Here is a 25,429-nt window from a genome sequence, read left to right as displayed (position 1 = left end):
TGTAAACAATGTAAAAAGATGCAAACAACATAGCAAGACAAAAACAGCGTAACAAGACATAACAAGACTAAAACAACGTGTCAAGATGAAAATAACATAAGACATAATAAGACGAAAAATAACATGAAAATATGAAATGTAAAAAGATGTAAACAACGTAACTAGATGAAAAAAGTGGCGTGAAAGATATAACAAGATGAAACAGTGAGGGAGACCTGACCATGGATAAGAGCTTATTTAAGTTTGCTCAGAAACAGTCAATAGAAATGTCCTTCAGAGGACAACGTTTTACTTTTATACTTCAAGTACATTTCAGAGCCTGTACGTATCACTTTTACTGCAGTGAAGAGGTTGAATCAGTACTACTACTTTTACTGGAGAAGTATCTGTACTTCTGCTTGAGTAATGAATATGTGTACTTTTACCACTTATGGTCTGCAGCATTGCAGTTCAAACCTCATACGGTTCAGACCTCTGCACAGGATACATTTGTATTAACATGTTGTGTTGTGTTGAAAAAAATGATTGGGCAGGACAACTTTGAGAAGTTGTTTTTGAGAAACTGGGGGGGGAATTGTTCTTAAGCAAAAATAAACACACCCACAACCCTGTGCTAACGCCTGATTTGGTGTGAATATAGCCTTAGAAAGGGACATGTTTTGAAAGACATACCCTTTTCACAAGGTACAACTCAGACAGCCGTCCTGTATATGACCAGCTGAAGACAAGGAGGAGTTCAATAACTGAGAGTTTTCTCCCAGAAACTTAAGACATATATGGTTGGATTTTCTCAGCTGTTGATTGGTCAAAATTGATCACCACAGCTATTTCCAATGTAGTAGAACCATCGCTAGAGTAATCCCTCTGTGGTAAAGAACGCTAATGCGGCCTCCCTCTCTGAAACACCGAAAAATATAAATACCTATGATCTGAAATAACTATCCCATCAAATGAAACATTTGCAGAACTCTCTTGTTCTCTTGTTCTTGTCTTACAGCCAAACAAAGTCAACCAGTCCAACAGTGTTTGAGTGTCCCAGACTAAAACCCAAAGTTTTGGTCTTCCCCTCCACCACTCATCACAATATTCTACCTTCATAGAACACACAATACTGTATTATTTCACTTTCCTGGCATTGCTGGCACTGCTATTTTTGCGATAAAGACCCCTCCCCTCTTCTTTCACCCTGTCTTAAGTGACCAACAAAAGGGGAAAAAAAAAAGTAGAGAAAAACAGGTTCCTCTTCCTCTTTTTCATTTTCAGAATGCACATATTTTGCAAGTATTAACTTTCCGCTCACAGCTGTGAAGGCTTGTGGTAAGCCGGCTGGATGGAGGCGATAAAGACACAGTCAGTTAAATAACCTGTGATACAGCACTGTAAAGACAATGTGTCCTTTTTGTGTAAATATGTAACACATTTTTAATGGCACCCTAATCAATAGGCAGAATCAGATGATATTTACTCATTTTCATTCTGTTCTTTTTTCAAAAGCGTGCACTTTTTATTGTGAATCCTGTCCTAATGCTGTTATATTGATTTCTACTGTTTCCATCATGTCCCTCTGATGCCATTAGAATCCATTAAGTACAGTACTTGGTCAATGGTCAGTGGACGGAATAGCATTTCCCTGCTATTCACATGTCTCTGTTAATTAAAATGTGATTGACTGTGCTAGTGTAAGTGTATTATTGTTCTGTTGCAGTATGCCAACCTATCAAACAAAATGCCGTGTTGTTGTGTGATCCTAACAGATCTTTTATTTTTTACACTCAAACTGTGTGAATGCACTACTTCTGATACTGAAATAAATTTCTGTTCTTGCAGCTCTATGATTCAGCTCTTATATTTCCTCCCATAACATAATTACATCAGACATGGCCTTATACACAGAGGCTGAATAATGAACAGTGACTTGGGATGACTGTTCTCGGAAATACAAGTAACATCATGCCTGACGTTTTGTTCAAGACATTATGCAAAACAATTGTGGTTTGATGATCAGGGATGTGGAAACCAGTGGAAACCATCAACAGTTGTCATGAAAATCTGTGGTGTAATATAGCTTTAAAGTTACAGGAAACCCATGGTCAGTGTACTGTAAAAACGTATGTCACTGATGCGCCTAAAGTCTAAATAGAATATAAATTTTATCATCAAGTTGAAATGTTAAGCATTCTGAATGGTGAACAGTGTATGTTGTTGTGTTTGTGTTGTGTGTATAATTAAATGCCTGGTAAATGAATAAATCAGTCCTTCAAAATATTTTTACAAGTAGTACAAAGGCCGGTAATGGTTCAGTTTCAATGATCGATCATTACTGGTGTTCTGTCGACATATCAAGATGTAGTAGCCTTTTTCAAAAAGGCAGCATAAATCACCAGAACAGCAGCTGTCTGTGATCCGGCATCAATTTAGCACTTTCTAAGTTTTGCCATGTTTTTATAGTGTTTGACTGTTTATTAGGTTTTCCTGTTCAACTCCACGTTTGCATGTTACGCAGCTAATGGCTATGACCACAAGCTGAGACAATGTTGGATAAATGTTGTGATATTAAGGGGCAGTCATGAGAAACTGTGTGAACATTACGTATCAACTTTAACTCTTCAGATATGCTGGAAAATAATTTTTTAAAAGATGAAACTTCACTATTAACAGGCCAACTTCTTAATGAATATTTTTTTATTAATTAAATGTAGACATCAATTTCATCAGATGGAAAATCTGATGGAGTTGATAAAATGTTTGGCAGTCATCGGTATTTTTTCATTCCATATCATAGTCATAGTGAGCAGCCATTTTATTTTTTAAAGTGTCTCAGAGTTCTCTTAATGTTAATCAAAATACACATTTTTAAACCATAATTCTTATTTATCTTTCATTTAGAAGGACTACAGAGTCGACATGTTATGGTTGAGACATATCTGATAGAAATATTATTTAATGAATTTGTCAAAAAATTTAAAGTTTACCAGTGTTCCTGATTTTTCTAAACCAGGAAGTGAGACAGTGGTCTTTAGGGTATAGCTGACCCTTTTTATACCTGATTAAATTGTGTGACAGAGTGACAGACACAACTTCAAAGGGCCAAGATTTTCACAAAAAAAAAAAAAAAAAATCAATTATTTTAATAGCACATTTCTTACACCCCTGTTATCAGTAGTTGTTGTTAGTTTTAGATTTTGAAGGCTTTTAACACATTTAAATAGTTTGAAGTTGTGAAATCTTGTCTAGGAAAGGAGTGTTTTCTGACACTGAATTAAGGAGGAAGTACCAAGGTCCCTTTTTGAGGCCAATAAATTAGCTGTATCAGAGGCATTTCCGATACTGGTATCGGAACAACTCTAAAAATAATTCATACAAGGAGGACATATAACAACAGCAAAAAACTAGGAAATGGTCTCCAAACATGTAAAATAGTAACGAAATGCAGGAAGCAAAGAAAAGCCCAGTCATGCTAGAACCTGAGCTCCGGTCTCTTTGTTGTCCTCTTCTTTTGAGCGGGTCAGAGAGTGTGTGCAAACTACCTGTCAGAGGATTTGTCTGTAGTCTGTGTCCGGTAATTCCCAGAAAATAATTAAACTATCAGTCGATCTTGAACCTGCTAAAAGAGGAACTCATTTTCCCCTCAAGTTTGAATATAGAGAGCCACAGACGGAGGTCTGTGCGTCAGAGTAAAAGGCTCATTGTGCCTGCACCCCCACCCACCAGACAACGTCAGGTCATCTGCAGCTGTCAACAGCTGCTAAACACCAATTCTGTCTCTTTATCCCTCATCCTGGGATTTTTTTTTATCTTGTATTATCCTTCACCAATTTCTAAACTACCACATTCCACCTTTCTCTGTTTTTTTTTCTCTGATCTAATTCATTTCATTCTTATCCTCGCAGCCCTGCGGCCCCGCCCTGCTTCCCTCCATCACTGCAGCTTGGGTTTCAGAGTTCTAATCCCGACTCTTGATTAAGGATTATAGACGAAGAGCCGGCAGATTTCTCTCATGTGTTATTGTGGAGCTGCTGTCGTGGCCGTGGGGCTGAACCGCCCACACCTCCCCTCTGCTGCCTCTAGATGAGGCACTGAACATGATAGCTGTCAAACTCTCATTTGAATACATGTTTGAGTTGTCCTGCACACCATGCAAATATGTGCCTCACAGCTGTCCACAGCATCCAACCATTGATTCACTCTTTCCTCTAACCATCCACTCCTCCGTCTAACAGCAGGGACATAAATGAGGTTTCACCATTACTTTTTTTTTTTTTTTTTACATATTTTGAATTAGACAGGAAGTGTTCAGTACAATCCAGTGGTTTAGTACAACAGTAGACATGATGGCAAAAAAAGGGGGTTAAAGGAATACTTCCCCCAAAATAAAAAAAAAACATATTTTTCCTCTTACCTGTAGCACTATTTATCCATCTAGATCAGTTTAATGTGAGTTGCAGAGCTTTGGATAGAGATGGGAAGTAACTAAGTAGAAATACTTTGTTAATTTTTTCAGGTGCTTGTACTTTTTCTGACAACTTTTTTTACTTTTACTCCCTTCATTTTAACACAAATATCTGTCTTTTCTACCCTTTCATTTTCAAAATATTTTGAAATAATTTCAAAATTTAAGACAAAAACGATGTAAAAAGATGTAACAAGACGAAAATGACGTTAGATGTAACAAGACACATACATAAGGTGAAAATTAAGTAAAAGACATAAGATGAAGGCAATGTAACAATACATTTAAAGAGAAAAATGTTGTAAAAGATGTAACCTGATGAATATAATGTAACACCACAAAAATTATATAACAACATATAACAAGACAAAAATGACCTAATAGATGTTATAGACTAACTTTGTAACAAGGTGAATACTGTACAATGTAACAAGATATAACAAGATGAACAACATAACAATACATAACAAAACTAAAATTACATCAAAAATGTGCAAGATAAAAATTGCAAAAATGATGTACCAAGATGTAACAAGAACAACACCAACGACATAATGAGAAAAATGACTTAAAGATAAACAATAACAAAAGATGTAACTGGACATAATAGACAAAAGTGAAGTAAAAGATGTAAGAGGGAGACTTGAGCATGTTGCATAGAATAAATATGAGGTATAAAGTATAAATATAAGGGTGATTTTTTTACTTTTGCACTGAGGACATTTCAGAGCCTGTACATTTTCACTTTTACTTGAGTAAAGAAGTTGTATTAGTCTTTTTTTCACAATTATGTATGTATGTAGGAATGAAGGAAATATTTTCTTTTAGCCATGTCACTGTGCAGAAGGAAGCCCTGCATCTACTCTTGGGCACTGCATTGTGGGGTGTAAGCTAGGAGCTGGCCCCTAATAGTCAACTAAGCTGTTAGTTGGTGAGAAAGTAATTTATTGTGACCATCACTGCCCACATATGTCCATGTGTCCTGTCTGTTGACATGGATGTTAAGCAATATGTCTACTAAAAGGCACCGCTCCGAGTCGAGACGAAGAGTCAAAATGTTCTGACAGTGACAAACATGGCAACGCAGGTGGACATTGTAATAATGTTGGAGGTGTTTTGTGAAAATATAAAATATATCACATGTCAATGCAGTATTCTTTTCTCTAACTTCTCTTACAGTCCTTTTGGATTTTTAAATCGTCTTTGTTGCATCCTGTATACACTGCTACTCTGCCCCCAGAAGAAATGAACACAGAGGTTAGAAGGCTCCATCTGTATATGTATCAAATGTTTAGCATGAATGAGTGTTTAATTAACCGAGTTTTCATTTAGCTGTTAGTCACAGTCTTCATATAACACACATGATCAAAACAAAGATGAAATATACATGAAATATGAACATCAAATATAAATGCTGCTTGTAAAACTATTAAAACAAACAAACAAACAGGTTCAAGGACTTCAACATAGAAGAGGAACATCATTTCTTTGCTGCAGCCGCGCCGCTTGAGTGAGAGCCTGTGTACCCGCCTCAGGCCTGAGCATGTGGATCAGGTCTGAGAAGCTACAGTTGACATTTAGACTAAAATCATGGTGTAAATGGCGTCTTTTGGGGTAAAATTTTAATGCTGCGTCTTATGGACACTTGGATTACACCACACGAGCAGTATGGAGACATTTTGTGTTTTTTTGTGTTACTTTTTTACATTTTAAAACTGGTCACCATTCACTTCAATTGTACTGGATTTGGCTGTTTTCTGCTGACTCTCTAGGAGTGTTTTGTGAACTGGAGATCTTCACCCATCCTCACATCAACACAGGGGTGAGGAGATATTGAGTGAAATTTCATTTTTTGGTGAACTATCACTTTAAGATTCCTCCCACTATAGATTAATGGGCATTTTAATGACTTGTAACTCCCAAAAGTTACTATTTTTCATCCGTTTTGACCATATTCCTACAAGAGGCTGCTGTGGAGCATATAAAAGGTGCCGCTTCTTCTCAGCCTTGTTAATTCATCTCTCGCCCTCCCTGTGACTTCTGTAATGAGGGGAAACACAAATGTCAGGGACATCACGTTGATTTGGATAAAATATTTTGAATGTGCATCAAAGTTCGCCAGGGTGAATGATTTTTTCAAGCAAGCAACATGTGGCTGACACACAGAGCAAGTTCAGACAGCCTCGTTTAGGAAAACTGAACCAATCACATGTTTGCTTGCCCCCTCCTTCACATCACCTCCAGTTTAGGAAGTGATGTGAGCTTTGACAGCTGTGGTCTTTGGTGTCGCTATGGCAACAAGTTGGGTAGTGGATGAATTTTGAAAGCCAAACTATGCCAGTGTTAACACACACCTGCTGTCCAATCACAAAACAGTATTCACCCAGACCATGATATAAGAGGGAAAATATGTTTTTAATTTCGGGGTGAGCTGTCCCTTTGATTCTGACCTCCAGACTTTCATCTTCATCTGTGAGACCATATAGAGTGTTTAACATATATCCTACAGTTTAGTAACTTTAACATCCACATCTTTTCTCTAGAGCTGCAACGATCAATCAATTATTCATTCATTTTTGATCATCAATGAATTGGTTTGAATAATTTTTTAAAGAAAATTCTCTGATTTCAGCTTCTTCATTGTGAATGTTTTATGGTTTCTTCTCTCCTCTCTGACAGTAAACTGAATATCTTTGAGTTGTGGAAATTTGAGGTCATTCTGGGCTTTAGGGAACACTGATAGACATTTTTTTTTTCCACAATTTTCTAACATTTTACAGACCAAACAAGTGATTATTGAAGAAAAAAAATTGACAGCGAAACGAGTCGTTATTAATGCATGCCATCACAGGATGAGTGAAGCAGCTAAAAAAAAAAAAAAAAAAAAAAAAAAAAAAAAGCGACAGCGGCTATTTGCAGCAGTGAAACTAACAGTCTGCGCTCTGTGCGTTGGTTCCTCTTTCCAGCTGCTCGGTCAGATGCTCTCTGCTCAAACTTCCTCCTCTGAGTCCAGTCCGCTGCGCTCCGCCGCCCCGTCCGCATCTCCACACGAACACCGCAAACAGGCGCCTGGACAGGGATGGAAGCTACGTCAAAGACATGAGGAATATTCTCCAGACGACCAGCTGAACCCAGACGATCACACACAGCACCAGTACAGAGTCAGAGTGATTGGTTGAAGCGCGGTAAGTGTCCGCTACATCTGTGTGTGTGTGTGTGTGTGTGTGTGTATGTGTGTGAGGAGAGGGAGGAAGAAATAATAGACTCTAAAGTTTATCTCTGACACGTTTAGGGAGGAAAACGAAAGTTCAGCTTTAGTCATGAACAAATGGTGAAATAAATAGAGTTTTACAGCAGGATGCTCAGTGGCAAAAAGAGGAACTTGGAGGTGTTCGAGTTGAAACAACCACCGCCTACAGAAGTGAGCTGCTACTGTGTGAAAGCTGTCAAAAGTGATCTGAAGAGACAGACTGTGACTACTTATGAATAACACTACACTGCTCAGTTTTTATTGTATTATATGAAGTGAGGAGTCTCAAGTATTTCCTTATCTTTGTTCAACTGTGTGTGTGTGTGTGTGTGTGTGTGTGTGTGTGTGTGAGTGTGTGAGAGAGAGAGAGGGGGGGGGGGGGGGGGGGGCAGAGTTATTTTTAGACTGTCCATTTAGACTTAACCAGAAACAAGAACGCAGACTAGTTTCTGTTCTGTGTGTGTGTTCAGTGTCTGTACACCGACTTTCATTTTAGCTTTAAAATCATTGACAGCACCCACAGTGTTGTGCAACACATATACAATAATCAAGTCCTTTACTTGAAGGAGCGGCCTGAAGGAGTCCTGCATTTAGAGACCTGCACACAGTGGTGGGAAGAGTACTGACAATCTGTACTCAAGTACCATTACATTACTAAAATATTACTCAGTTACAAGTACTGGTGTTAGGAATATACTTAAGTAAAAGTGCAAAGTATTTGTTGCAAAAACTACTCAGAGTATTAGTTACTTTTAACAGCTGTCACAGTCACCTCACCAAACTAAGGTTGCAAATTCTGAGCACTGTCAAAACCGATAGTTGAAATGGATTATTAATCATTAATCATTTTTAAGATACAAAACACATTTTCATTTTCATTTTTTTTTCTTTTTCTTCTTTTTTGTGGTCAAGTTTAAGTTTCCTTATTTAACAGTCAGCTTCATCAAATGAGGTGCAATTACTGCTGTGTCTATTGATTAAATAACCATGAATACAGAAATGAATCCTTAACCCTGATGAATCCTTAATCATTAACATCCTCAGTCCAAATTCTGCATTTTGGTTTGTTCTCTGTTTGTATGTCATTGTTTTCATTGGTCTGTTTGTGATCGGATAACGTTATTGGCTTCTAAAATACAGACAAAAGGTTTGAATATTAATTCAAATTGTACTCAGTATTCAAGTTTGATTTCAAAAGTAACTAATTAGATTTTAAAAACCACTTTTTTTTACAGTAATTTCAGTATTCTTAATTAGTTACTTCCACCCCTGTCTACCCAGGCTTGGGGAGTAACTGATTACTTGTAACAGTATTACATAAACTGGATACAAAAAAGTGCCCCATTACAGTTACAGATACAAAAAGATACATTTAGTAAAAATGGGGATTATTAATTATTATTATTAAAATAAAGAACTATCATGCACAGTGCGCACACACACAGCTCCAATTCATTATCATAACCTTTATGATGACATTGGCTGTAAAAGTGTCTTTATACACATATATTTTTCCCTATTTCTGTTTTTTATTTATTTATAGTCAATTATTGAAAATACCAGTGAAGATGACTGTTTCAGTGCCTTTATATGAGTTTGCACAATGACGGTTATTGTTAAACTGTAAAATATCCTGCCTCTATAACATATCTGATATCGATATGAGAATTGTTTTATGTCCCTCCCCAATATTGGTATCATCATCAGCCCCAAAATCATAAAACCATTTTCTTCCTGAAGTTGAATCTACCGAAACTACCGGAACTACTTTAGAATCTACCTGAACTTTTTTTCTTCCTACTCGAAAAGAAAGTAGTTCCTACATGAAACTGCTCACAACCAGGTGTGTGGATTATTTAGAGCAACGGGGTCGTGATTTTTGAAAAGAGACACTGGTTTTAATTTTTTATAATGCATTTTTTGGGTACTTTGTGCACCACAAGCCAAGTGCCATTTAGTCCATTATACTGGAAAGAAGACAGACATCTCTATGGTTGATATCTCCAAAACTCTGAGGGAAAATATGTGTTTTTGATTTGGGGGTAAACTGTCTCTTAAAAGTTCTTGAAGTATAGTATATAGTATATAGTATACAGTATACAGTATATAGTATATAGTATAGTTCAGTAAAATGTTCTGGGTCAGTGTTTTACTCTTTCATCTTTGTTTTTGGATTAATACAGTTGCATTAATGTGTATATTGCAGTTTACTGCTGTACATGTTGAGGTACTCTATATACCCTTGGCTAGTTTAATCTACAGCAGTGCATCATGGTCTAAAAGATCATCATATCTTTATAGTGTTGCTGTTGACAATTCATTCTCTAGCTGATCCCATAGGAAATCCTTCAGTTTATTAATAACAAATCAGTGGACAGGAAGGGTATGACAAATCATAACCCACAAAGTAACTAGTTACTTAAGCTGTCAGACAGAGGTAGTGGAGTAAAAAGTACAATACCTCCATCCAAAATATAATGGATTTGAAATATAAAGTTACATAACATGAAAATACTTAAAATAAAGTGAAATACAAGTACCCTAAATTTATACTTAAATACAGTACTTGAGTAAATATACTTAGTTTACACAACTGCAAATACACAGTAAAATATTGTACATTGTCTCCCAGGAAAATCAGGTTGTTGTTCTATTCAAGACTGTAGAGGAAAAAGCTGCTGCCCACCTTTCATTCCCTGCTATTTAATTTTCTTCTCCACGACCATCCGGTGACCCCCAGAAATCATCTCACAACCCTTCTGAGGGTCCCGACCCCTAGGTTTAGAACCACTGCCTTTGAGAGTATTGCTTTAATCCCAGGGAATCTTACCAAGAACCTCTGTGTGACGAAAACATTAGCATGTTGTGTAGATTGCAGAAATGCCAGTATTACTTCATTCTGGGGACCATTGTTTAATTCCCCCTCTTGGGCTGCAGCAGGCAGCCTGTTACAGAGACATAAAGGGTTACTGCAACCAAAAACTTTAACATGACACAACATTCATGGCTGGTTGCTGAAGGATTTCTTGCTTTGATGGAGGAACTGAATTTGAATTTCCTTCTTGACAGAACAAAACGCAACAAGAATAATAAGGGTTATGATCCAGTATTTACAATCAATATTATATAGACTATAAACACAATCATTATCAATTCATCTGTCATTGATCAATTTCTTACCTGAGAAACCAAATAGAAAAAAACTGAAAATATTCACATTTAAGAAACCAGAATGAAACAATTTAGACTTTTTTTTCTTAAAAAAATTACTCAATTATCAAACTTGTTTGCAGTAAATTTAATAATTGATTAATAATCAATTATTAATAATAATAATCAATTAATAATCAATTATTAGATAAATCGCTGCGACGCTTAACAAAATATGAACACCATTTAAGTTGATGTATCTTGCAGGGGGCTGACTGAGTCTGATCTGTTGATTAATTTCAATTAATGGTTTGATATAGAAAATAAAACAGTGAGTGCAGTTTATGTGTGCATCCTGGTTTGGGTACGTGAGTATCCTGGTTACCATTACCATCAGGTTTGTTAGGTATCCTGGTTACAATCAAGTTTATTGAGTATCCTGGTTACAATCAAGTTTATTGAGTATCCTGGTTACAATCAAGTTTATTGAGTATCCTAGTTACAGTTGGGTTTGTTGGGTATCCTGGTTATGATCGGGTTTGTTTAGTATCCTGAGTATGATCAGGATTCTTTAGTATCCTGGGTATAATCGGGTTTTTGAAGCTTCACACATGTAAACATCCCATCTTGGCTTCTGAACATTGTCTGTCACTATGAAACAGAGTGGCTGAGATGATGAAGGATCAAGCTAGAGCTGCACAGGATACTCGTATGTATATAAGAATATTTCCAAGGGCCCAAGGCGACTTTTAATATCCAAACCTCAAACATTCAGTTCAGTCCACAATGATGTACAAGAAGGAAAAGCAGCAAAACCTTATATTTTAAGAAGGTAGAACCAACATAATCAAGACTGAAATACCTTTATAACATTCAAGGTACCCTGTACCTCGCAAAATAGTTACTGATTAATTTTCAGTCAGTCAGTTCACTGTGTCAGCTTTGATCTTACCTGAAAAATATTATACAGATCTCATTCAGCCCACATTGTTATATAAATGCTGTTGCCTCTGTACAAAGTCCTGTTTGACATTCCTGCACCTACAGTCCCAGACTGTATATCAGCTATCCCCAAACTTCAGAACGCCACAGAACAACGTGAAGTCTGAAAATCCTCTGCGGCTCACCAAAACCTTTTATCACAAATCTGATCAAGGCGTGAGACTTATCTTATCAATGATCACAGTGTTAATGTGGTCACACAGGATGGCTTTGTTTTATTTGTTCTGATCACTTACAAAAAATATATAAAGAGAGTCATTTATAATTGAGAAATGGTTATAACTTTATATGTAAATTAAATTACACAATCACTGGATGTTAATGAATCAAATGAAATATCATGATATTTCATTATTGAAACAATAATGTAGGCATAACTATTGATTATTTCACAAAATATTGACACAATCAGTAATGTGGTTATAATAACTAAGTGGGAAAAGGCGAATAATAGAGTAGCCAGAACAGTCTGATAAGTTCAGAACAGACAGACAGATATATCAGTCAGCCGATATTATAGACCTGATATTGATGTAGCACAGCTTTGTTGGTCTATATGAGTATCTGTGTATACTGTTGTCAGATATTTTTTGTACAGAACATAAAGCAGATTGTTTTAATTCTCTTGCATTTTTTTAGTTTAGAGGCAGCATTTTATGTATATTTCATCAATTCAAGTGGTGTTTTTTATTCTTTTTTGTTTGTTTAAAAAAAAGTGTCAGCACTCTGATGTCATTTTGAATTTTATATATGTAAATAAAAACTATTAGCTGATATCAAAATGTTATTATGTCCAATTATGTTATTCCCTAATATTGGCTAATATTGGCCCCAAGATCCAGTATCTGTCAGGTTGTAAAAATGACATCACTTTCCTGTAACGCAGTCATAGTGAGCAGCCATTTTATTTTTTAAAGTGTCTCACAGTTCTCTTAATGTTAATCAAAATACACATTTTTAAAACATAATTCTTATTTATCTTTCATTTAGAAGGACTACAGAGTCGACATGTTATGATTGAGACACATTTGATAGAAATATTATTGAATGAATTTGTCTAAAAATAGAAAGTTTACCAGTGTTTGAGCAGTATTCCTTCCTTAAACCAGGAAGTGAGACAGGAGTCCTTGGGGTATAGCTGACCCTTTTTATGCCTGATTAAATCAAGTTTTTGTAAAAATCTGATGGAGTTGATCAAAATCTGGGACACAACTTAAAAGGGTCAACATTTTAGTAGTAGTAGTAGTAGTTTCTGGCAAAGAGCAAGTTTAGAAATTAAGAATGATTTAAGCAAACCAAAACATTTTAGAAATTACACATTTCATATATATTAATACTTAAAGAATAGATTTACACCAACAAATTAGAATTAGAGTTTTGGTTTGTTTTTTGTTTTTCTTGGTAGGCCATAGAGACACAGCGCACTTAAGCCCCACCCACACCGGAGTGGAAAACTATCCATGTCTCTTCATTGTCTTGTATTATGTAACGGCGTCTCTTGTCACTTAACATCCGCTAGCAAACAACAGAAACATGTTTAAAAGCTGCTGTGTGTTGAGATGCACTACAAATAAGTTAAAGAACCCAGAGGTAAGTTTTTATAAGTTGCAGAAAAGAAAAAGCAAGTCTTTTTGCGAAGACAAAAGAGGATACAGATGTGAGGCGTCAGCAGGCTGAATGAGGAAACAGTGGGATCCTGACCCTCAGTAACATTCTGCCTAGATTACAGCTGCTAATTTGACCAGACAAACCTTTTTATAGCCTAACTTGTGATAAAATAAAGGCCTGGTCTTGATCTTTGTGAGGTTATATGATAATCTTACCTGGTGATGTGATCAAATAGTTGTTCAAATTAAACTGTTTCACCTCTGGAAATTCAGTGGGATCATTTCTCACAGAAAAACAAGATAAGGAGGTTGTCAGTTTCACCTTTCCTCTCTGGAAAACACAGGGCGCTACAATAATCCATTGACATACTTAAATCTAACACTTTTAGCTGCTACAGTCAGTTTGTTAGCATTGTGCTCTGTCTATGTTTTGTCTCAATTCTCAAGAATTAATGTAATATATTAGTCATAAATCATATATTTTGGATTTTGCAGCAGCTCAGATTCAGTCCAATAGGACTTTAAAGCAGCCATGTCATATAGTACATATATGTAGGACAAAGTAAAGACACCTGAGCATTTCTTTCTTTCTTTCATCCTTCCTTCCTTCCTTCCTTCCTTCCCTCCCTCCTGTGCCTCTGATGTCTTGTTCGTTGGGTGCCAGGCTGGCAGCAGATGATGTTGTTATGGCCCGAGGCGGTCCCAAACAGGTACTCACACAGCCTGGCAGCCGTTCGCAGCCCACAACATTTACATCTGCGGAAGAAACCGTCCCCTCCCCAGTCCCTCACAACAGAACACACATGAATTATTCCTGTCTTCTGTCTGCTCACAGTCTCAGATTTTTATGTGTTATCGTCATAGTGTGCAACTTTTATAACTGGGATAAAGATGACACAAAGTCGAACATGTTGAAGTTCATGTTCGGACAGTTTTGTTGTGTTGTAGACTGAAGCATCACTGTACACTTGTCTTTGTGTTGCTGATTTATGACTCCACAGCCTGATGGTTGCAGTTGTATTCATTTGCATGGTGTGATATAATTTGTTCATCTGAACTTGCTCTTTATACAAACCACAGAGTTACAGTATGATAAAGGGAACACTGTTCATGGTAACGTCATAATTTGTTCTTATATTTTGAAGCAGCTCTGAAGTTATACAGGTTAATATGTGCTCTCTGTCACTTTGATCAGAAATAGACAGTGAGGCTTAGAGAAAGCCTGCTATTCTAAAACTCTTCTAAAGATGCTGTGGTGACCAGAACAGCCGCCCTGTTTTAGACCTGACCAGCGCTCTTGAATAGTACTGAACAGAGCTTATTTTGAGGTGAGACTATGTAGCCTAATTTTGGAAAGAACAAAGAACACGTTTGTCCTCTTTCAAATGAAAGGTGCAGTCCATAAGCAATAAAATACACAATTGTTCAATTCAACACACAAAGGATTTTAACTTGATCTGATATGATCAGTCGCTCATTGTAGCAGATATTAGCAAACGTCTATAGTAACATCCCTACATTGTCAAAATGAAAAAGTCGAGAAAACCTAAAATTTTAGGCAACTTGCTGGAATACATTGTCGAGTTTTGACTCCAACACAAACTCTTAAGATTTGAAAAAGTTTTATGACCTAGTAATATTTTGTTGAGATAATTTACTTGTCTTCTTCAGATAAACATTCATCTTTGAGGTTTGGAAACCCCAAAACATTTTATTTCAAAGATCAAAACTTAAACTTACTGAAGGTAACAAAATAATGACAAATAATGTTCATAGCTCACTGTGACCAATTTTTGAAATAGTTGTTTTTGAGTTTCTAAAACTGAAAGATTTAAGTTTATCCAAAGAAGAAAAGCAAATTATCAATTAAATCAACTAAATATTATAGGTATTATAGGTAATTCTTGGCAAAACATTTTTTAGTTTATTTCAACTCTTAAAAGTTTTAGTTGGGTTCAAAACACGCAAATCTACAACGGAAAGTTTTTTGGTTTTGTGCTTGGAAGAGCTGACAAAAATAAAAGTTACTGATGTACATCGACTTGCGAAAGTGAACAGCAACGGTCCGACCTTCCAAGTGTGGCTGAGTGGTTAATGACACATGTTTGTGTGGTGTGACAATCTCAGAACACATTTATCTTTAACACAACTTAAACATTCACCAACAATCTTCCATTAACGTTAGCTAACATTAAAGAGCACACATGAACACAAACTGGTATTGGTGGTTTTCAGTTTGTACCTTCTATGTAACACTACTTGCGTTATCTTCTGTCTGGACGGTTTTAAATAAAGACAAGCTGTCAAGAGAAGTCAGCGTCAAAAAAGCAACAACAGAGCCATGGTGACCTCACATTAACTAAGCTGTGAAAATCTAAGTGAATAGCTAATGTCACTAATGGTCATCTAAGACAGTGGTCCAGAAACCCAATAGGCCTAATTGTTAATAATACATGTAATAATAATAATAATAATAATAATAATAATAATAATAATAATAACATCACATCACCATATATTATTTTAACACATGCACATGCACATTAAATACTCCATAGCTAAAAAAAAAAAGAAATTAAATGCATTTAGGCTGAAAAAAAGAAAAAAGTTTACTTAAAGAAGACAAGTAGATTACCTCAACAAAACATTATTAGTTGGTAAAACCTTTATAAAAAAATAAGAGTTTGCTTAAGTAAGTTGCCTTCAAATTTAGAATTTACAGTATGGTTCATTTTAGCCCACTTCATAAATGAGACAAAATAAGTGTGTTTACGTGCTATTAACAGACTCTTGTTTTGTTTTTTTTCCCCCTCATCAGTAAAATAATGTAAATGCTTTACGAAAGATGCACTGCAGATATAAATCTTAAATTTTAAAGAATTTCCTCCAGGGGACCCAAATAAAATCTCCTGTGACCCACCTGTGGGTCACAACCCAGTGTTTGGGAACGACTGATCTAAGACACTGAGATAACACAGCAGGTTTAATATTATTAACAGTATGTGCAAAGCTAACTAATTTGAGGATGAAAAAGCCATGTAAGGTGATTTAAGTTGGAGGTGAAGGTAATGTAGTGTGACGTGTACAGACATGTAGTTTGTACACGTCACACTACATTGTGCAAGTAGAGAATTGGGAAATGGAGGCAAATTCAATATGCCATCTTGTGTATCTTGTAACCTCCCCTTTAGCCTCATGTGCGTCTGTTAGCAAAAGTTATGTAGTCTGACTTTAAAGCCATAGATGGATGGATTTTGTTATCTTTGGGCAGATCCAGGGTTGCTGGGTAGCTGCAGACTTTTTCACTGAGGAACAGCTGAGTTGGTGATGATATAGATTTGGGATTTCCAACATTAGACATGATTTCACCATCACTGTGAAATGCACAGAGGCTAGTCGTGTGGAGCATGAGGCAAGAAATGACAGTAGTTGAAAGAAATAGATTTCATTTGACTTCACTTAACCTGTATTCACGGGTGTTCTGCTGACATAGAAGGAGGACAGCGTGGTCTGGACAGTAAGACAAAAGTCATGAAGCACAGAACTGAAAGTGTCAACGTAGTCAAAGTTACAGCAGGTTCTCATACATTTATCTTTCATATCCCCAGCAGGGGGGCAGGAAACACTGAAGCTGGCATTAAAACATTCTTTTACCAACTTTATTTCCCAAAGGATCTATTGGGGTTCTGTAGACAGAAACTGTCATTCTTGTGTACTAGAATAACCTGTGTGTGGCGTGTTTTCTACTACAGAGACTAGACTGCCTGGTGACATACTCATGTTTCCATTGTGGTTCGTCCTTTACTCTTAGAAGAGAGAGGTAGGTGTGAGAACAGTTCAGTGGATGGTGGGCCTTTTTACTGTACTTAAGCAGATTTTTCAGGTATCTGTACTTGAGTATTTATTTATTCTGAAAACTTTTTACTCTTTCTCCATAAATTTCAACACAAATATCTGGACTGTCTACTCCTTACATTTTCAAAACAGGCATGTAATTTTAGTTTTAATTAATTTGAGCAGAATTACTGATTATTTTTATTTTGCATCATTGTGCGCCACCTTCCAACATCAGGACTAATTTCAACGTACAGTAAATGGATGGGACAATAACACATGGAAGACACAATTTCTTGGTGTATCCATCAGTACAACAGATGTGATGAGATGAAAATGACTTAACAAGAAAATGGCAAGATGAAAAATGACATGACAAGACAAAAAATCATGTAAAAGACAAAAAAGACCTAACAAGACAACAGACACAACAAGATGAAAAATGATGTAAAAGATGCAACAAGGCAAAAAAGACAACAGTTAGCTTTGCACAGAAACTGTCAGTAGAAATGTCGTTAAAAGGACAACTTCATACTTTTATACTTTGAGTACATTTCAGAGCCTGTACTTTTACACTTTTACTTCAGTAAAGAAGTTGAATTTTGTTATTCTACTTTTACCAGTCTTTTTTACTCAAGTATTTGTACTTCTACTTGAGTACAGAACTTGATTGAGACCCAACAATCAAATATCTTTCTCCAGAATAGTTTCCTGCATGTTTAAGGAAGCAGCTTAAAGCGATGGTGGACTGTTCAGACCAGAAGGTGCCCATCAGCTTCTGCACAGGAGCAAAAATAGGCATAAAGCAGCAGTCTGTCTGCTAGGCTGATCTTACCGTCTGCTGGTTCCAGCTTCATATTTAGCATGGAGAAGTAACAGTGACGTAAACCCTCTCATCTTTAGCAAGAAGCTTGAAATGGTCATGCAAGAATGAAAATGAGTGTATTTCCCAAAATGTCAAACTATTCCTTTAATATTATGTCACTGTATTGTAACAGCAGGAGGTGAGTCAGTGGGATTTTCCCACTTTGATTCCCCCCTGCAACATCTGCCTGTTGAAGAATCACTGTATAACACATGAACACTACAGACCTTACATTATATCACTGATAGAGACGATGCAGTGGCTTTCTACTTGACACAATATGTTATTTTATTGTAACAACCATCTGGAGACCCCCAGAAATCATCTAGGTTGAGAACCACTGCCACAGAGAGTATCGCTTTAAGGTCCAGTGCACCAACACATTGTTTGTTGGTTGAGAACAGAGTGGTTGAGATGGTGAGAGATCAAGATTATATCTGAAACATCACTGCAATGTCCTGCCTCCCTTGAGTGTACTGAAAGAAACACGTCACGGTCTCATTTTTCTTCTAACTAAAACTTATGTCATCTGCATAGATTGATACTCTCATGAAAATAAACACACACTGGCAATAAGATGTATATGTATTTTTAATTATCATTCGATCAATAGATATTGAAAGGCTGTAATATGGTTGTTGTAGTAGCTTTATGAAGCTTTCATCCATCTGTCCTGTTTGTGCTCAGCTGCCAGATTGGTACATGTAGATTTTTATTTAGGCTACTATATGAAAATGTGGGTTATCTCCGACATGTAATGTATCTGCTTTACACACAGACTGCCTCTGAATCAATGATAGTGGCATTTCACAGAGCCGAACTAGGGCGATGTGTTACCATCAGCCACATGCTGGCGTCTATTTTGTATCAGTAAAAGTTTTAAATAGAAGTGAAAACCGTCCAAAGAAAGCTGACCCACCTTTGATTAGACATGTAAAGAGGAACAAAGTTTGGAACACAGAGAAAAAAAAGGGAAGCTACTACATTAGCACCACTAATTTTGTTGTTGAACACCGAAACTTCCTGTGTCTAAATGTTCAAGTGAAATATTTTCCATTGCTAACCACCATACAAGTGGTGCCAGGGCAGTGGTGATTGTGGTAAAGACACACACTCAGTTTACTTAAAGGTTTAGTAGAAACAGCTTACACATAAATGTACACTTAATATACACTGTAGATAATTTTGAACTGGTTCAACTTAAAAATGTAAGTCAACTGAACATAGGTTGAATAAATTAAATTTAGTTAACATCTTATTTGAGTTTGGAAAAAACAAACAAAAAAAAAGTTAACTTGAAAGATCATGTACAATAAGCTTCATATATTAAGTTGAACCAAAAACTCAGGTCTTCATTTTACCAGAATAACTAACAGCTGTAGCTGTTCCTGTTGGAGTTGTTGTTGTCTTCAAATGAAGAAAAAAAAGAAGAGTCTCAGGGGTTTTGATTCTCACACAATGCATGGTGGGAAGTCTGCCAATATGCTGCACCTGCGCTTTTTCTACATTGTGTGTACAAGAAAATAATAACTTGGTAAAAAACATGTTTGTGTTCAGCACAACACTGCAACTCTTGTTCTAATAATGTGTTTTTGTTAGATTAGTGAACACAAATTATTTGTTTTACTGAACAAGAAATGGACTACATGTCATATGAACATAAAAACATTGAGTACATATTTCTACATCCATTTTTTAACACATTCAACTATCAAAATATATGTAAAGTGCCAGCTGACAGTCGTGAACATTTGAGTGGACAAATGTTGTGCTATGGATGGATTAGGTTTTACCGAAGTATAGACTGATAGTAATGGAAGAACAGATGCTTCTTGCAGAAAACGTAAAGTTTTGTCACTGTTGGTGTTTCCTGTCACTTGTGATTCCTAGGTATGTCTACTGAAGCTATCAGTATCCTCCTTTGTGGGACTTTTGGAGTTCTTCTAGATTTGAGTACCATCTTTCACACAGCTGATCATTGCATCCTGCAAACAGAACCTTCTCTGTCGCTCTGGGTAATGTTACCTCCTCTACAGCTCAGATGAGTTGTGGTGTCCCACAAGGCTCTATTCTTAGCCCCCTTCTGTTTTCTGCATACACGCTCCCTTTTGGCCAAATAATGCAAAACCATGATGTGTTTTACAGTTTTATGCTGATGACACTCAGTTATACATGCCATTGAAAACTGCAAGTCCTGGCTGCCTAGCAAATCATACAGCTTGCCCCTCGGATCGTAAATCCTGGATGTCTCAAACCCTTATTAAATTCAATGACAAAAAGACTAAGGTCAGTCTTTTCGGTCCCCCAAATGCCATAAGCTCTCTTGATACTAATCTTAGCATCTTGTCAGACGATGTAATCACGCTGCTTGGAATTTAGGTGTAATATTCGATGCTGACTTGACTCATGCTTCATTCATCTGCTGCTGCTGCTCGACCTTTGCTCGCACACACTATGGGACTCCCTGCCAACCGAACTCAGTCTAAGTCTTTAGCTTCTTTTAAATCCCTTCTTAAAACTTTCATGTTTGTGAAAGCTTCTGGGAATGTTTAATATAGGCCTGAGTGATATAGCTCAAAAACCTCTCACAATAGTGATGTTTCATATCAGTTGATATCAATAATTATTGAATATGTAGGTCTTGACTGACAACATGTTGTGTACTCTAAAGAGTGGAAGTGGCTAAGCTGGTAAAATAAGTTTGCTTATTAGCATTTTAGCATAGTCAGAATCAAATATCTCAATATTTTTTACCAAGTACCTTGATATTGATACTTTTTCTATATTTTAATAGTATTGTAGGATTGACTTTCAACGTCGTGATTCATTCATTTATGACATTGTAATGACATTACTGCAACATTACAGTTATGTTACCGTTAGTTATGTTATTGCTACGTTGTGCAAATTCTACAACATAACAAGTATTCTATGGTATTTTTGCTATGTTTGCTCCACTTCCTTTGCACGCTACTAGTACTTAAAATGACATTGCAACGTGACAATTTACCTGGTATCCCTACAAACACAGATAATCACTGTAATGTTATGATTCCAACATTCATCCATTTATGATGTAGTAACTTTATTGCAACATTACCTCACAGCAACGTTCCAGCAATGACCCTGTCTTAGTAGGGACATTACATGCAACCTTCTGCTGATATGTCTTCAGAAAGTGATGGAAACATGGGGACAGCATACCAGCAAATAATGTGCTGGTGACGACACTCTGGAATTTCTTGGCAGGTTTCCACAGCTGTTGCAAAAGTTATGTTGCACCTACAACTTTGTGTTGGTAGGAATGAGATTTTTGATAATCATCAGAAATATGGATACAATGACTAAGTGGGGAAATAATAGAACAGCTAGAACAGCGGTAAGTTCAGAAAATAACTTCACTTTACTGTCATGCAGCCTTTAAAACCAGGTAAAGACAACATTTATGTAATACCATGATATAAAAATATCCACGATCCAAGACTAGATATTTATTCTTATACCACGATACGCTATATTATTGATATAATGTGTTTTAATTTACCTCTTTTTCCTTTCTTTTGTTTCTCTGATGTAAGGCTTTATAACATTGTTAGGAAAAGTGCTTATACATAAAATGTATTATTATATTATATATTATTCTGTGGTGATGTATAAAATCATAGTACATAGATCAGTTTGCACAGTAACAAGGCTGTGCTGTTTAGTAGAAACATTACATCAATAATCTACTTCTCTCTCTCTCTGCTGTTTTCTCCATCTGTGTGTGTGTGTGCCAACACAGCTTCTCCTGTATCTGCCATCACTGACTCCCTCTGTGTTCTTCCTCCTGCTTAACCTGGTTCCATATAACTGCACACACATTTGCATGTAGATACACACCCACGGATACAGTGCAACACAAGAGAAAACAAAGTTCTCTAGATGTTGATGATTGGATGAATGGGAGGATTGTGTGGAAACATTTGTGTCACAACAGTACATTGAAAAAACATTGCCGTGTCCATTCTTGGATAATCTTAATAGCACTGACTTAAGTATTGCTACTACGAAGTCAAAATAAATACCAGTAATGTAGAGCATCCTAAAAGTCTTACAGTCATGTTCATCCAGTAAACTTACTGTGTAAGCTAAAAGGCATCTTTGTCCTCTCAGTCCTCCCTCTGTAGTGCAGAATATGTAACAACATCATGTGATGTGCCATTTTCACGCCTTCTCCACCCAATATTAGAGACATTTTCAAATAGACTTACAGTAGCAGAGGTCATGTGACTGCACTTAGTTTGCAAACAGATTCACAGTCTAGAACATGTAGAACAGAGTTCACAAATACCCATACCCCAAACAAAACTGACTGCAACATAATAGACCAATCATTAGGCAAATATGAAAATATGTCAAGGTATTAAAGGAGAAATCTGTAATATATTTACTGTAATAACTCATAAAATGACCAGGATGTGTCATCAGACATAAAATAAATTACTGCTTCACTTGACACGAACACTACAGCCACCGTGCCCCCCTTTGAAATTTCCATTCCCAGCTGGAATAACTGTTTTGCACGTCTGTTTCACATTAATCAGATCTCAATTTAATGCTGAATTGTCACTGAATGAGTAAGTGTCTGTGTATGAGTCCTATGAAATCATTAATAATCCTGTAGAAGGCGTAGATGTTTATGACTGCTAAATTGAGTGAAATGTCAATGGAGTTTGGCAGGGAGTGATTGACTTATTTCAGAGCAGTGGGCTTTTGTTTTCAGGATAACAGACTACAACTGACAATTAGAAACAGCTGATCAACTTACAGTGGAGGACTTGTCCTCGCTTGTTATTGTCAATGTAGGCCTGCCTATCTCTGCTGTGTGCATGTATACACTCAGAAAGTATGTACACTGTGTTGTGTCAGTGTAAAGCTCCATGTCATTTATTCATGGTGGGGTTCTGAGGATGAGTTGAGCAGCCTCACAGCCTGAGGGGGGAAGCTGTTCTGTAGTCTGCTGTTACCGCAGCAGATGTTGCAAAAGGACTTCCAGGACTCGACAGGTTCGTTTAACATTGTCACCCACTGATTTATGTCCATTTTTATATGTATACATCTGTGCTGCATGATTTTCTGAAGCCTTGTAGATGGTTCTATATTTGATATAGACTTTTTTCTATATGCTGGCTTCTTGGTGCCTGTGGGATTTATTTACAGGGACCTACTTGATTTAGGCTTCTGTAGGATAATGAAGTATAATATTCCTACACTTTTCTGTAATATTTCTATATTTTTTTGAGAATGCATTTTACCCATTTAATGCAAGCATTATACAGCATCATACATTATACAGAGTGTCTTTTTTTTTTTTTTTTTAAATAATGTGTGTGTGTTTAATAGCTAAGTGGTATATAGAAGTCCTTTTCCAACTTTTTGCTCCACTCATCTTTCTCCTATGCATCTGTTCTTATGTTTTGTTGAAGTCACAGCATTTCATGTTACTTAAAGTCACATATTCTGTATCTCTTCTTTGAAATTGGCTGATATGACTGCCACAGCTTAGTTTAGACGCTCTATGCACAGGCTTTAGGGAAAAAAAACAATCTGCGGTTATTACGCCGAAGATTATGATACAGTTCATGGTGTCGGTCATGTTGATCCACATCCTTGAGTCTTAAAGCGCAGTCTGTGTCTCTCACGTCACAACTAGTGATCTGTTGTTCGCAAACGTTTCATCAAAAGAACAAACTTTTAAGTGAACAAACTGAACTGAATGACTTCCTGAAACAAGATCTCAGTCACATGTCAGTGAACAAACGTGAAGGGATACATTCACTGAGCCCAAGATTCCAGGTCTGCATTTTTCCCACAGAATTGGGCAACTTTTGAAGTGGGATGTTTTTGTTCACTAGTTGGGTGAATTTTGCAAATTACATTATGCAGATTTCATCAATAATACCTGTTAATACACATCCATATTTTAAATGAAATAATTTATACATTCATGCACACAAAAACCTGGCACATGCCACGCACACCCACATAAACACACCATTGTATATGCTGGCAACAGTTTTATTAGCCTTAGGGCTGGTTTTATCACACAGACCTGGCAACCATGCCTGAGTGAGGATGATGGCTTTTATTTTGACATGGCAGCAGCAAAGCAAGAGAGGGAAGTGGGAGAATTCACCCTACAAAAACTTTGATTTTGCAGAAACTTGGAGGATACTGTTTTGGCCCACTGGACGCGCCTACCCAATATGTAAGCGCTACCGCTAATTTAACATTAGCTATGATGTTAACTGTGGCCATGAGCTTAAAAGACGTGGGAGGAGAGAGATAAGACACATGGTTCTGTTCTCATCATATCACAACTGTTTTCATCAAATCAGCTTGAAATTTATCAACTCACTTGAAATATTTTATCGCTACATTTTTCAATTCTCATCCATTTTCATCACCTCCGTTATTTTTTGTTACCTCCACCCCTCATACATGTTCAGTGACTGGTTCATTCCCTCATGTCTTGAAGTCTTGAGGTGAGAAGTTGTGCCAGATATTTGATTTAATAATTGGGTGTCAAGGTGTCGTGAAAATATACGTGCTGTGCATAATAGATTCCACTGTTTCCTGTGTTTCCCCGGATGTTATAGCAACTATAGCAGTAAAGGGGATATGACGTCCCTGACAGGCCGTCTGATTTGACTGTAATCAGGCTGTTGAACAGACGTTATCTGTGATGTGTGTCGATAACGCTTATTCAGTCAAATCAGATAGGAAACCAAATGAAACACTTCAAACATTGTTGGAAACATTTGGGAAGCACACAACTCAACAAAATATATAAAATAGGTGTAGTCAAGTTTAGACATTTTAATATGAAAATGTTATTAATATGTGTTACGTTATAAATATTATGCCTGCCTGAACTTTAATTTATTCTGGATTCATATGATCGCAAACATTCACCAAGAGAATACTGTTAACCTTATAAATACATTTATATATTTAATTTTAGAAATGCCGCCTATCGCCTTACCTCAATGCTGAACTGTGTGTGTATTGTGATAACACCAGGATTAATGACTGCGCACAGCATCCAAAGGACAGTTAATATTTTTAATTGATCATTTATTATGTGTAGTAAGTGTGTCACGGTGCAGCTCACCATCCCAGCCGTCAGCCTCGAGGTTCAGGATGTGTGCTGGTTAATGTTTAGTGACCAACAACAAAGTGAGAAATTATTTATGAGTCAAAAGTCCATCTCCCACCGACTGCTTGTT

General features: G+C 36.6%; 1 protein-coding gene across 1 annotated transcript in view; it reads left to right on the top strand.

Annotated features, from left to right (window-relative positions):
* Positions 1-7,046: 7,046 nt before the first annotated feature.
* hck (HCK proto-oncogene, Src family tyrosine kinase) overlaps positions 7,047-25,429 on the top strand; it is a 36,967-nt gene continuing 18,584 nt past the window's right edge. The window contains exon 1 of the mRNA XM_084721948.1: positions 7,047-7,635. The gene's annotated coding sequence lies outside the window, so the exon portion shown is untranslated. The remainder of the gene's footprint in view (positions 7,636-25,429) is intronic.

The sequence above is a fragment of the Lutjanus erythropterus genome, chromosome 6 (assembly GCF_056507025.1).
Source record: "Lutjanus erythropterus isolate fLutEry1 chromosome 6, fLutEry1.hap2, whole genome shotgun sequence".
NCBI lineage: Eukaryota > Metazoa > Chordata > Actinopteri > Lutjaniformes > Lutjanidae > Lutjanus > Lutjanus erythropterus.
This window is presented reverse-complemented; position numbering and strand designations above follow the sequence as displayed.